The sequence below is a fragment of the Microtus pennsylvanicus genome, chromosome 18 (assembly GCF_037038515.1).
Source record: "Microtus pennsylvanicus isolate mMicPen1 chromosome 18, mMicPen1.hap1, whole genome shotgun sequence".
In the NCBI taxonomy this organism is placed as follows: Eukaryota; Metazoa; Chordata; class Mammalia; order Rodentia; family Cricetidae; genus Microtus; species Microtus pennsylvanicus.
The window spans coordinates 31,227,784-31,240,792 of NC_134596.1; positions in this window are offsets into that span (position 1 = coordinate 31,227,784).

The following is a 13,009-nucleotide window of genomic DNA, read 5'->3' on the forward strand; positions in this document are numbered from 1 at the left end:
TCCTTATATCTATTACAATTTCAGAATTAGTGTTTTTATTTTTAATCATTTTAAAATATTCTGACAAAACTTGTTTTAATTACTATATAAATCAAAATGTTATTATTTCAAGATCATCTACTAAAATAGTATCTACACATGGCAACATGTACTCATTTTAAGTGTGTAATTTGAAAATTTCTGTCAATGTTCACAAACATGAAACTACTCCCACAGTCAAAATTAGGGACAATGCCTTCATCCCGAGGATGTCCCAGGACCATGGACCTCTTTGCTATTAAGCATTGGTCTTATCACTGTCACCATAAATTGGTTTCAGCGCAATAATTATGAATGTAAATCACGGGCTGGAGAGATGGCTCTGTGGTTAAGAGCACTGACTGTTCTTCCAGGAGACACAGGCTCTATTTCCAGCACCCACATGGTGGCTAACAATTGTCTATAGCAAGGAATCTGATGCCTTCCTCTGATTTCTGTGGGTACTGCATGCATGTGGTACACGGACATACAAACAGACAAACCACTGTTACACATAAAATAAATTTTAGAAGAAAAGGAGGGGAAGGAAGGCAGTTAAGGGGGCAGCAAGTCACGGGCCCTGGGAGATGGCTCAGTCTGTAAAGTATTGCCTTCAAGCGTAAGGACCTAACTCTGGATTGCCAGCATCAACGTAAGAAGCCAGGCACAGCAGTACATCCCTGTCATGTCAACACTGGAAAGGTACCCAGGCCTTGGCCAGCCAGTCTAGCCCAATCTGCAAAACTCCAGGCTCAGTGCGGGACTCTGCCTCAAAAGTAAAGTGCGGAGCGACACAGGGAGGCACATGATGTCATCCAGCCTTCACAGGGTGAGCACACACTCTGGCACACGTACCAACGTGCACATCTGCATGTCCACAGACACTACTGCTTTCAATGCAAGCTACAAGATGTAAGAATACCAAATGAATAATGAATAGTGGTATGGGAAAATACAGAACCTTTTTAGTTGAGTGACAGCTAGTGTAAGCTGACCTCTGGGGGACCAGTTCTGCAATGCTGATGACCTAACCACGTAGACTGCAATGCTGTTTTACAGAGACAGCTTTAACACACGTGAGAGGATTATTTACATATTTCTTTCTAGTCCTGTTCAAACCAGGCATGGACAACTGACAAGCCATGAGGACTTTTTGTTGCACGAGAGTCCAGGAGACTCTCGGCTTTCAACAGTCAATGGCATTAAGTATGCAATGTTATGTGTGGCCTGAGAGTCACCAACAGTGTAGGTCCCATGTATGTTGTCTTCCCGAGAGAAGACATAACATCCACCACCTGCGTGTTGAGGCAGCGTGAGGATGGGACACAGCCGTCAGTTGAGTACGGTGGCTCTCAGGCAGCAATGTAGTTAAGCATCCTCTTCCAGGCACGTGTGCAAACGTTTTATCCCTGTCAATGTGGTTACTGGTGGTGCGGCCTAAAGAGCCAAATCCTAAGAGCACAACAAAATGATTCTAATACAAGTCATCACTACCCTCACCTCGAGAAACAGAACCCGAGGCTTTCTTATTAATTGACTTCTTAAATAAATTGTTAGAATTTCATCATTTTGTTTATGCAAGTGGGTTAGCCACGTGTGTGTGTGTGTGTGTGTGTGTGTGTGTGTGTGTGTGTGTGTGCATGCGCGCTCGCATAACATGTGTGCCTGGTGTCCACAGAGGTCAAAAGATGCATCGGGTCCCCTGGAACTGGAGTTTATAAGTGGCTGTGGACCACCATGTGGTTACTGGGAACCAGATGCAGCGACGCTACAGGAGCAACAGCTGCTCTTGATTGCTGAGCCCCCTCTCTAGCCCCAGCCCTGAGGTGCTTTTAAAGACCTCTTTAAATCGGGGATTTCAGTCCTGGCTTCCCTGAAACTGGACCGATTTTTTTGTGATGCTTTATGAAAGGAGGTCAAAGGGTGTCTAACAGGTGCTTCCTCCGTGAATGAGACACTGAAGAATCTTTGCCCCACTGTGAGCATCCCCTGCCCCAGTCACAGGACAAAAGTTGACACACAGATATTGCACCGTCCTCTCAATTCTAACATGCCAGAATGAAAGGGATAACAGAAGGAAAACGGAGAAAGAGAAGCAATTTTTCCTCAAGATACAAAGGAAGACAGAGGAACCTCCTTTGGATTACCCAGCGCCAAGTTCAAAGGGGAGGAAACGCTCCCCAGCAGATGTGAGCTAGCTGTTGTGTGTGCTCCTTCCCTGCAGGAGGGCCTGGCTTTCAGCCCAGGGAGTCGTGGCCACTCCTGAATAAGATGTTCAAAACGGGTGTGTTCATTCTCATCTGTACTGAATAGAAGCCATTTCACATCTATTATTAGTGCCAGGAAATGACCCACAACGAATATGTCACAAATAATTACAGGAACTCCCTAACAGGAGGGATCCTTCAATAAAGAAAGAGAATTGGTCCACTCAGCATCGTGAAGAGTTTGCTATTTGCCACACATGAGGCCTGACAATTAGGATGAGAGTCCTCATCTGGACAGAAAGGATGGAGGACAACCACAGCAATGATCTTTAGATAACCCAGTGGGAAAATTCTCCTTGGAGCCAATATACTTCAAGAAGAGAAAGAGAAGGAGGAGGAGGAGGAAGAAGAGAAGAAAATATAAAACATTCTGAACAATAGTCCCAGTTCTCCGAAATAGCACTACTTTTACTAGTTCTGCCTTTTAAATCATATTATATTTTTCAACTTCAATTTAAAGGAAAACTCCCATGTAATACACGCATGGGTATTGGGTATGTGCCTGTTTGTGTGAGTGAGTGTGTGTGGATATATGTGCACCCTAGAGGCCAGAGATGAATCTCAGATGCTTCATCCACTGCCTACCTTGTCTTAAGACAGGGTCTCTCCCGGCCCGGCCACTCACCAAATAGACCAGGTTGGCTAGCTGTCCTGCCAGCCCAAGGGTCTGCTCATCCACTGCTGGGCTTACAAGAGCATGCCACAACCATGTCTGGCTTTTTAAACATAGATTCTGGGGCTCCCACTCAAATCCTCATGCTTTCTTGGCCAAGACGTCACTGATGAGGCTATCTCCTCAGCTCAGCACAAAAGCAAGTTAAAAAAAAAAGAAGTCAAGTAGAGGCTTTCTAGATATGATTACATGAAGGACGCTGTGATGGGGAAATTTGGTTGGGTGGTCTGGGTGGAGTTACATGAGTATAGGGGGAGTAAGGAGGCAAATGGTGACCTAAGCAAGTTGCTACCTCACCGGCTTTGGAGACAGGAGGATGGATACAAGCCAGGGGGTGCGAGGTGGTCGATACAGGGGAGCCATTCCGCTTTTGAAACTGGAAAGACAGGGGAAGCGCATCTCCAGAGTGAAAGAATGAATAACTGGCTTCACACCGTTGTGAAAGTGGAAATCCCTGTCCAGTTGCGGTGGTTGAAACCCATCTTCCTCTACTTAAACTAGAGCTGTGATTCTGTTTCTCACAGACGTCCTTGACCCCTGCACGGACTTCCGGCTGCTAGATAACCAGCGTAAGAGTGACTGCAGATCTGAATGTGGCCACAAGATGGAGACTTTGTCCAGTGTAGCACTGGGAAGAGCCCAGCTCCGTGAATTTCTGTGTGTGCTAACCACCTCAGTTAATCCCTAGTCCAGACTCCTGACCTCACCCACAGGGAAGAGAATCTGGGGGCCACGGGATCGGTTTTTAAGGGGTCTGATCTAGCACCATGTCTGCTAATTCTCACTCGGGTTCAGATGCATCATTCTTTCCTCTGCGATCTTCTTTGTTCACAAGTGCTTACTGTTTTTATACTCTGAAAATCTCAATTCTTCATATAAAAATTCACTATTTTGTTATTTTCTACTTTCCACCTCCTCTCACCACTATACATAAAATGGGAGGGGCGGGCAAGATTCTTTCGCAGCGCCACCTACACTGGCCTATGAATTGGTATCCTCATGAGACAAAGAGACTTGATCCAGACAAACCAATGTCCTCCTATAGCTTCTACTGACTGCTGAGCCTGGCTCTCGAGTTTCTGAATGAATCAGACATGGGCAAGGGCCTCTGAGTTAAGGGAAAGATATTGACAAGCAAGCGAGGCATAAATGGGGTGCGCTGTTCTTTCTATCACCAGAGAGGCGTTTGGGAAACGATGCCAAGTGGAGGCAGAGATGATCCTTGGGCAAAACATAACATGAAATAGATCATGCATGACACATAAAATTTTATAAACCAGAAAGAAGGCAAATGGCTCCGTAAGCAGACAGATGGCTTGAGCAAATTATGCAGCCAGGAAAGGAAGCAGAAACTGAGAGAGCGGAAGATATGTTAGGTCAGTTACGCAGCGGCAGCAGCTGACTCCAAATGATGAGTGGCCTACAAAACCTTTTTCCTCACTTGTTGCCTGTGTGAATGTCAGCAGAGCTTTCCTCCACTCCGGGACCCAGACTGAGGTCAGTACCATCATCCTGCATCTCCATCACCTGGCTCCCCATCCTCTAACTACAAGCATCTGGACTGTTTGGAGCGTATCACTTTTTCTGCCACAGAATCATTCCAAAATCGACCTATTTGAGTCATAACATAGGAAGACTCTCAAGATTTAGTGGAAAGGAAATGACTTGCTTCAATTCTGAGAAAAAAATCAGAACTCCGTTTTAACTGCAAAGAATATACATGTTTAACGTGTTTGCCAATGGGCCAGGCTTTGCCAAAACTCAAACAGGAAAAGTAAGGTTTTTCTGGTCCTGTGTGTGAGGTCTGTAATTAATGCCACAGAAGGACCACTGGCAAGGATGGCTTCCAGGGATCTCACCCAGCTCCGGGTTTTGCCGTGTCAGTCAGATCCGGATTCCCAATTTCAGTGTTCACAAAGGAATCCACTTCCCCAAATTCCAGGTTATAGCCTCAGCGGTGAGGCCACAGATCTACAGGTAGCTTCACATATTCTGCCTGTGTCTACAGACTTTCCAAATACGTTGTCTGTGGTGGTTAGAATAAGAACGCTCCCCTCCCCCATAGGCTCATAAGTCTGAATACTTGATCTCTCTGTTTGGTGGTGGTTTAGGATGAATTAAGAGTCGTGGCCTTGCTGGAGGAAGTATGTCACTGGGGTTAACCCTTTCAGGTTTCAAAAGACCATTTTGAGTTAGCGTTTTCTCTACTTCATACTTGTGGATCAAGGTGTGAGCTCAGCTGTTCCTTCCACCATGCCTTCCCCGCACCATTAAGGATTCTTCATCCTCTGAAACTGTAAGCACAATTAAATGCTTTCTTTTTCAGTTATCTTGGTAGAGGTGTTTTATCACAGCAATAGAAACCCTAGCTAAGACACTGCCTTTTCTGACATGAAGCCAGGAAAGCACTCTGGACCACGGCACTGTGAGAGTCCACCTTAGATGTTTTTATCCGAATGAAAAACACCTTTAAGTCTAGATTTAGAAGACAACCAAAGAAAATTTAAAATTTAAAATTTTGAGGGTAGTTCTGAATGATCATCCAACTTCTAAATTGAAGCTCTTTTAACACCAAAAGAAAAATTTTAAATCATGATTTCCTTCCTGGTCCTCATATAGTGCACTATTATAGACTGTTACAGTTACTTGTATGACTCAGTTTACCAAAATAGCTGCAGCCTAATAGTGTTAGCAAAAGCAATGAGGTTAGGCATACATTATTAAATCAGCCTCTGTAAGCCTGAATAGACCTTAGGCAAGGAGAGACCCTTTACCAGACTGCTTAGGTCATAGTCTTACTGATTCATAAGATAGGAGTACCCCAGTATGTAATGTTTAGTGTTTGGTATTCATAGCTGTGGCCCAGATTCTTTAGCCTTTTATTTGTCTATTTATCAAGATTACATATTAATAAAGACATTAAAATAAAATATGTTATAAAATGTCCCATAGCCTTTTAAATTTAAATAATTTTAAAATCTCTTAAAATATACTCAGTGTTTAATTGGAAGCCCAACTCCAGCCTCACTCTCCCCCATTCCAAACCCCACCCAGATGTTTTGCTGGGAACCCAGCCCCACTTCTCCCATTCCAGAACCCACCCCTCAGAAAGTTCACCAAGGGCCAGCTCCTCCTGACAGAGCTGCTCCAGACCACGCCTACAGGGTATTTAAGACCCAGTCACTAGCCCTGCCACATGCTCTCTCTCCTGCCTTCCCAAGGGTCATCTGGGAGTTGCCTCGCTGAGCTTTGCTTTGTTCTGTTTATTAAACCTGGATTTATTAATTCAACTGGATTTGACTTATTACATTAGTGGAAAAACCCATGACCAGGGATTTTTTTAAATACTTATCAGACAATTTTTTTTACTTAAAATTTCAATAAAACTCCAAAATTTCCCTTAAAGAAGTTTAAGAGGTTTCTCAACTGAGTGCTCCCGCAATATCAAAATAAAGTACCTTTTCAATGTGAAAAGTAAAAATATGGAGTACAACCATAATCTGCACAAGGCAAAACCAAATGCCGACAGTGCAAACCATACTGGGATTCTCCTGGGGCTTCTTCCAGGGACTTAGGTTATCTGCTGGTCCCACACTTGGCAGCTGAAGACTATCACATTGGCATCTCTAAAACTACTAGGGTCCCCTGCCTCGCACTGGCAAGCCTCAGCTACTCCCCATGATCTCTTCATGTCTCTCAAACCATTGCCACCAGGGTGACTCTTATTAGAAAGTTTGGCTTCCAGAATTGTGCATTCTTGTATCTGAACACGTGGAGGTACAGTTTTAATATCTCCTTAAACAAGCTTTATTCTTAAATCCTATCTTTCATAAGCCTAGTTTTCCAAGACAGAACAGGAGGTATTATACAAAAAAAAAATCCATTCCTAGTTCAAAATCCATAGTTCAAAGTATCTGGAGATCTGTTGTTGTCTCCTGGGTTGTCCCACACCATATGGTTTCCCTTAATCAAGATGGCAGTGAAGCCAAAGAACATCCTCTCCAATCCTATCAAGGTGGTTGCCAGCCACATGGTTGCCTAAGGAAGGCAACAGGTCACTTGTTGCTATATCCCCAAGTGGAATCATGCTACCTAGTTCTCTTGAGATTACCTATGCATAGATTTCCAATTACCAACCACATGTTAAGAATTTTAAGTTAGCTTTTTGTTGTAGATATTACATAGTTTTAACCACATGCTCAATAAACTTAAAAGCCAATAATCCCTTTAGCTTGTCTGCTTTGCTCTTTTTTTTCCTTGTCATAGCTCCTGACCCAGACATAGAGATTTTAAAAGCAAGCCTGGGTCTGAAAAAAAAAGGGGGGGGAGCCATAACCCAATTCTAGAGCAGCTTTTCAATTAAGTAGAACAGCATAAAACAACTTTAATAAAATCCATACACAAATGATATTTGAATCCTATTACATTAGTTCTAAAGGCCAGAAAGCACAGAGATAAATTCTGAGCCCTAGTGGCAAGTGATATGAGAAACAGCACAGTAAGATCACACATTCAAGACAAGTCAGAGACTTGTGGTAGCCACTATACATTTGTACATTCAAAACAGATAAGACTTCCCCTACCTACCTCCTCCAGTGTTGTCATTCTGAAGGGGTGGGGCAGGGCAATGGAGCCTTCTGATAGTAATGGCTGGGCAATCTCATGAGCCGCCACAGCAGGCAGCTAAAGGTTGTGATGCTGGAGTTGGAGCGTCAGCCTTAGAACTCCAGTGGGACCTGCCCACTTGCCAGCTTCTGCATGGGGCCCCGAGCTTTACTTCAAAGCTGTCCGTTGATCCCTGAGCCTGCACCACCAAACCCCATGTCCCCAAAGCTCTGCCATTTCTGTCATTCATCCATTCAGTCGCCCAGACTCAGAAATGCAGGTGTAGACATAAGACAAGACAGTGAGCTGAAACCACAACAGAAAACACGGAGCTGAATGGCAGTAGGAAACACCAACAATTGGAATCATTTAGAGGTCTACCAGTCTGACCCAGGGAAATTCTTTTAACAAGTAAAAGCCCTCTCTATAGCCTTTCTGCAGAACCCAAATGCTAGGAACCCACTAGAGGCTTGACCTCTCCGACTTCTTGGCTCTTGAACCCACACTGGACATCTCCAAGCCCCCAGCTTGTCATGGAATACCCTTACGGTTCCTCAGTTGTTTCACAGCCTAGACACTGGAATCCTGCCCATGTTCTTTGGCTCCCAGCATCACCAGAGAGAGGGCCTTCAGGCTCCAGTGAAGGTAAAAAGAGAAAAATTGGTGGTTCTGGCTGAACTCCAATTAGCCAGAAATAACCAGTAGGCCTTGGGACATCTCTGTCATTCTGAATAGGAGTACGTAGACCTCTCCAGGTCTTCCCCACTCCCAGACCAGGGTAACCCATTACCAGAATCCAGACACCAGGAAGCTAAAAATGGTTTCTATGATCTACCAAAAGGAGGCCTCTGTAGGAAAAAAATGCTTCCAATCTCCTTCAAGAGTAGCCATTCGCTTCACGGGTTCACAAAGTCAGTGGGTTAGCCATCCCAAGGTGCAACCACCCCCAGGTCTATCAGCCACAGGGTGGTTGGACTTCCCAGCTTCTAGAACTAGGAGAAATAAATCTATGCTCCTTTGAGTTACCCTGTCTGAGGTAGCCCGTTAGAGGAGCCCCAAACAGGAAAATGTTCATCATCACCTGGGATGATGTCCCCAGAGCCTAGACAACCAAGTGGTTGATCGATAAATTACTGAATGAATGAGATTGCACTTAATGAACGAGGAGGTACACTCCAGACCTTCTATAAACCCTCATTTGGCGTCAACCAAGTCTTAAGGACCTGCTAAGCCATAAGCTCCCACAGTCAAGGTTTCCTGGACGCCCATACACTAAGCTGGGGATTCTGGATTCTTTGATCTGCATCTTCTCTGATCTTCAAGGGTCCAGACCCTGTGACCTCTGGTGTATCTTTGGGTACTCTGCCCTGGAAACACGGCCTGGAAATGAATAAGTATGCTGTCTAGATTCTGAAGTGTGGTCTTAACAATTGAAGAAGTATAGCAAATCTCATCTGCCCCCATAGCCATTGTAGATTTGTCTTGACCGGCCCAGCCTATGTCCTTGCCCGCCTGCCACTATACTTTCAGAACATGAACTTACCCCTCCAAACTGAAGCGAGGCAACTGTCCGCCCCTCCCTTCCTTTTCTCTTCCTCAGTCCCAAGCATCTGGCCAGCACAGCTGTTACCTCACTTTGTTTGGTCTTTGTCTTGTCTGTCTGTTGTGCAAGAAAACGAAATGCCCAGCTGCTCCCAGGGGAAGGGAGGCAGGGAGGAGTTTCGTATTTCCATCTCATTTCCTAAGGAAGTGTCCTGAATCAGATCCAGGCCACTAAATGCTTGTGCAAGTATGAACGTTTTTCAGTAGATGAACACCGATTCACCTAGATGGGGAATCAAGGGGAGGAACAAGGAAGGGATTCCTTCCAGGTATATTTTGGTGAATAGTTGAATTTATTCTGAGTTTCAGGGGTATACATGAGGGGTTGCTCACAGAAACAAAGGCAACGATACAACTGGATGAAGAAAATAACTTTTCCCCACCAATAGTTAACAGCTAATAGGTAAATCTTGGGGCTAAAGGTCTCATAAGTCTCTCCCCTGTTAGTTTCTTTAAAACTAATTAAGTGTATGAATGTTTTGCCTGCATGTATGCCTGTTCACCTCATTAGTGGTTGCTGAAAAGGGTCAGAAGAAGGTGTCAGATCTCTTGAAACTGGAGTTACAGATGATTGTGAGCCATTGTGTAAAGGCTGGGAATTGAACCTGGGTCCTCCGGAAGAGCCCCAAGAGCTCTCAACCTCTGAGCCATCTTGCCATCCTCCCCATCCCCCTGCTCAGCTTCTTATATATCTTTGGGGAGAAGTGGGACTTGCAAGCCTCTCCCAGCCTTCATAACAGGAAGCCTAATCTTCTGCAGGTCTCCTTAGGGTAATCCCAGCTGCTGAGTTCAAAAGTGCAGTAGCCGCATCATGCCTGGAGGACGTCACTCTACATCAGCCTGTGGGAGGATTGATGAGCGAATATTCTAATTCACTTTGTATTATACAGACAGATCTTCTCATTCTCCTCGCCCAGGACATGCCATCTCCCCGTAGAATAAACCACGCTAAATTATTGTACTTTAACCTTAGGACAGAGTGGGCTTGTAAGACACTGAGCAGAGAGGTCATAGACAGAAGGAGAGAGGTGAAAATTCTAGAACCACGCAGAGAAGAGCTCAGCTACACAGTTTGCGGAATCACGGGTTTGAGCAAATGAAACCTCATTGGTTTTCCTCTGCGACCGCCATCTCTGTTTCATGGCCATTTGGGGATCATTCAGAGTCCATCCCATAATTGTTTTCTTGCTAAGTTTCCTTTACACAGAAAATGATAATGCAGTTAGAATGCTTTCAAAAGCTCCAAGGGAAATTAGTTTACAGGGTTGTATATCACATAGAGAAAACAACAAAAACAGGACAGACCTCCCCATCAGTTCTGCTGCACCTCCTGCTCCCTGAGGTCGATACACAGGGGATGTGTGCAGGGTCCTAGTGAAAATCAGTGGGTCCTAACTGTTAGGAACTCTCGGGAGCTGTGAGCCCCCAGATCCTGAATTTCTTGTAAACAACTTGTTTTCCCCTGATCTGAGTGCCTACAGCTGCTCTGAGCACGAGACCCTCAGGAGTTCCTGATGGCAGGAGAGTGGTTTGTGCTGTGTTTGGCTGGGGCATGGCTATCCCTATATAAGCTGCCCCTGGACACAATAAGGGGGCATTCTTGGGGCATTCTGGCTTCAAGGATGACATGTGTCTCTGTCTGTCTGTCTGTCTGTGTGTTTGTGTGTTTCAATCTCCAGCCCCTTGCCCAGCTCACGAACTGTATGGCGGCGCATAGAGCACGGACGGGCGTGGTGCACCACAAGGAACAGTAGCCTCCAGTCCTGTTTCATGACACTAGTTCAAATCTTCACTATGACCCTGTTCCCAGTTACAGTGGCTCGGCCCTCTGCTCATTCTGAACAGGGCTAATACGTTCAGCACGTCAGCAGTTTTTCAAAGCCCATCCCTGATGCTTCCCCAAGAGGGTTCTAGAAAATCAGCCCTCGTGAACCCTCTTCATCTTCCACCACCCAACTGCTCTGATGGCGCCGTCCCTCTCTCTCAGCGCTGGAAGAGAACCCAGGCCACACTGAGGCAGATGACACCTCAGGGTGATAAATAGGCGCATGGAACTGAGATGCGATAATTAAATGAATGCAAGGCCTCCATCTAACAGCGCGGCATAATGCAAAATTTCCAAATGATAGCACTTAACTCTTCATTTTTACCCTCTGTTATGCATGCCAAGTCCAAATTATCAGTTTCCAAATTAGCAAAGTAGGGATGTAATAATATCCCTTTTTAACTCCATCAAAGACGCAGTTACCAGAGTGGCTGAGGTCAGATCCTGGGCCCTGGCCGCCCTCACAAGCTGGGCTGGCCCATCTTTCACCAACAGGTCAGTGAGAGAAACATGTAATGGCAAAGAGCAGAAAAGAGAATTAAAATCAATGTGGCTATGGTGGAAAGAGAAACAAAGAGGTCTGGTGAACCAGGGTCCAAATTCAGGGTCCTAACAGGAGGTTTAGGTTTCAATAGAAGCAGGAGGGTGCAGAGCTAAGCAGTCCTGGTTGAGGTGTGATCCCACCCATCACTGAACCACCATCTCAGCTGCAGTCTCTCCTGAAGGTAGGAACAGTGTGGAATCTCTCTCCAGAGACGAGCCCCTCCTCTGGCTGGCGGCAGGCTTCAGCCTTTTCCTTCTCCCAGCTTGAGACTCCTGGGGACAACTCAGTTCCTTAGGGACCATTGTGTCAGTATTCTGAGAACCAAAGAGACGGACACAGAATAGGTGAACTCCGGCCAGGATGGCTACACCCTACTTTCTTGCAGTTGATCTGGGACCACATGCTCCGTTCCCCAGCCCAGCCTCACTGCCCAGCCAGCGGGCCTCCACCGGCTCTGGAAAGAGGTCTCTGTGTCCCCAGTTTTGCGAGTTGCTTCCTTAGTCCATGACCAGATGCTGTAAACCCAGACAGGGACAACTCCTGCAAAGAAAAGTGTAATTTGCCATCAATGGATGGTGTGTGTGTGTGTGTGTGTGTGTGTGTGTGTGTGTGTGTGTGTTTGCTGTTGTAGCTCATGGGGTGCAGAAGAGACTGAGGGAAGCAGCACCACCAGTGGGCTGAGTTAGCTGAGTGAAGAGGCAATGTGGTCAGAAGAAGGACAGAGCCAAAGCGCCTTAAACGAAGCTACGGATGAATAATGTGCGCTTGGTAGAAGACGGAAGCATCTCTAGGGTTCTAGCATCTCTGCATGTGGCTCAAGGAGCACAGGTGGCAGGTTTACAATAAATGTATTCACAGCGCTTTCCTTCTAGGTTCTCTATAGAGCTGGCTCAGTTCTCGAACATCTCATCTCAGGCTTCCTTCTTGTTTTGTCCTTCTACGGTGACTGAAAATTTTGCTGGTTATAGTAGTCTGGGCTGACATCCTTGGTCTCTTAATGTCTGCCTAAACGCTTGACCAGGACCTTCTGGCTTTCATTGTCAGGTGTAATTCTGATAGGTCTGCCTTTATATGTTACTTGGCCCTTTTCCTTTCCAGCTCTTAATATTCTTTATTATGTAGGTTTAGTGTTTTGATTATTATGTGGTGAGGAGTTTTATCCTGTCCCGTCCCTCCCACCCCGCGGTAGTTCTCTTGCCTTGCCTCCCAGGTTCTGGGATTTCTGGCATGGACCCCCACATTCATCTTACGGCATTTCCTTTGAAAGGGTTGTGTGGTGCTGACAGCCTGTCCTCACTTGTTTTGAGGAACAACTGTGGTAAAGGCCAGCCCCTCGCCAGCCCACCACTGTCCTTGTCACTGCTCTAAATGAGCAAGAGTTTCACAGTCCCCAGGGGATATCAGCATGAATTCTGGGTGTAGATGATCTGTAGCTGAAAACAACCGGATACTGTTCTTGTGTCTCAACCACTTCA